Here is a 1,749-nt window from a genome sequence, read left to right as displayed (position 1 = left end):
TCCGAGCGCACCCCCCATCCTCACCGTCTCCGGGCAGCCGTAAATTAGACCAGCGAACCCGGCCCTCCGGCAGAAGGAGGGATAGCTCCTTCCTGGACACGCGTTAGCCAAGAACTCCTTAAAGCGCTCGGCCTGAGCCCCTCCGTCCTCTCTGCTTCCCACGGAGGGAACCGGCACCGGCGCTGCACCGTGCAAACGAGCTGAGCGGCCCGGGGGACCGGAGGACGAGATCTCTCCCAGGCCTCATGACCCCCATCGCCGGAGATGCCAGTTCCCACCATAGCCACTACTACCTGTCCCCGTGCGAGTGGAAAAAAGGAGGGACATGGTCTGAACTACAGCTGGAAGCTTGGTGCAGGGAAAAAGTCGTGGGGGAAATCCTCGTCTGCTCTCAGAAATGACACATGCAGCAGAGCTAAGTGTTAAACTAAAGTTTATAAATTAAGAAAAAAAAAAGTACAGCGGGTAGCTTACAAACATTCACAATTCATTTGAAGTAAATAATCTAGTTGAGTGCACAGTGCCATTAAAAAGGGGGGCGAGGGAGGGGAAATCAGTGAGTTACTTTGAAATAAAGAGACTGTAATTATATTGCTGAGCAGATAAGAAGTCCCTGCCCCTGAAGGAGAGGTCTGCAGAAGAACTGTAAAAGGCACTGATGGCATTAAAATTTCCTGTTACATCGATTTCTTAAAAAGCCTGACTAGAAATATTCACATTGAATATAAAAATAACAACTTTAATAAAACTGGAAAGTGCGAAAAATCCGTAACTCTTCCCTCCCCAAACACGGAAAGATCTCAAGGAAAAAAAAAAAGGAAAAGAAGAAGTCTGGAGTTTCAATATAAGTCTCACCCTTTTGTGACATATTTGTCCTTTGCCAGGGATCATGGAGTACAGGAATAACATGGGCAACAATAGCAGGGGCGATTTGAAAGAGGTTTCCTTACATTCAGCACCATACAAGGCACATTCAGTTTGAAACGAACTGTAAGACCAGAGACTCAAACAGACGTAAAAAATAATCTTCCTTACAATCCACCGAGGGAGTCTTTGATCTCCTCTTTTGAGCTGCATTTTGTTTTGCGGGTTGTTGTTTTTTTTCCCCCCCTCTCCTTTTCTCCCTCTTTCTCCCACACGAGATTGAGTCTCTACCAATCCGAAGCAAAACAAAACAAACAAAAAGTCTACACCAAATACACTGACAACATGGATACCATGAACTAGTTGTGCTGAAGCACGAGAGTCCTCGGCTGGCAGGGTGGAGATGGGCAGGGTCAGGGCAGGGGTGGCCAAGAAGACCTACGCTGGAAGATGAGAGGGTGAGGAACCATCCAAATAATATTAATAATAAAAATAACAATAAAATAATAATAAATACTGTCCGAGGCACTGAGAGCTGCGGCTGGGGCTCTGGATTTGAGAAGCTGGATAGATGGATGGGTGTACTGGAGGGAGGTGGCAGAGGGAAGATGGGTTTCCTGTCTGCCAGTGGGGGGGGGCGGCGCTGGGGACAGGGGGATGTACGCGTGCCCCTCACTGGGTGTTGGCGGCTGCGGCACAGGTGGACAGAGCCCACCCGGGCACGCAGTAGTAGGGGTAGTAGTAGGAGGGCTGGAGGGAGAGCAGCGAGGGCGGCCGCAGCACCTCGCCGGGGTGGTACTGTCTCTGGTCGTCGCGCACCAGCACCTTGACGGCCACCTTCTTGGCGGCAGGGGGGGGCGCGCCGGGGGGGGGGGGGCCGGTCCC

Source organism: Chaetura pelagica, unplaced genomic scaffold, assembly GCF_000747805.2.
Source record: "Chaetura pelagica isolate M959 unplaced genomic scaffold, ChaPel_1.0 scaffold147, whole genome shotgun sequence".
In the NCBI taxonomy this organism is placed as follows: Eukaryota; Metazoa; Chordata; class Aves; order Apodiformes; family Apodidae; genus Chaetura; species Chaetura pelagica.
Note: the sequence above shows the minus strand (reverse complement) of the source record.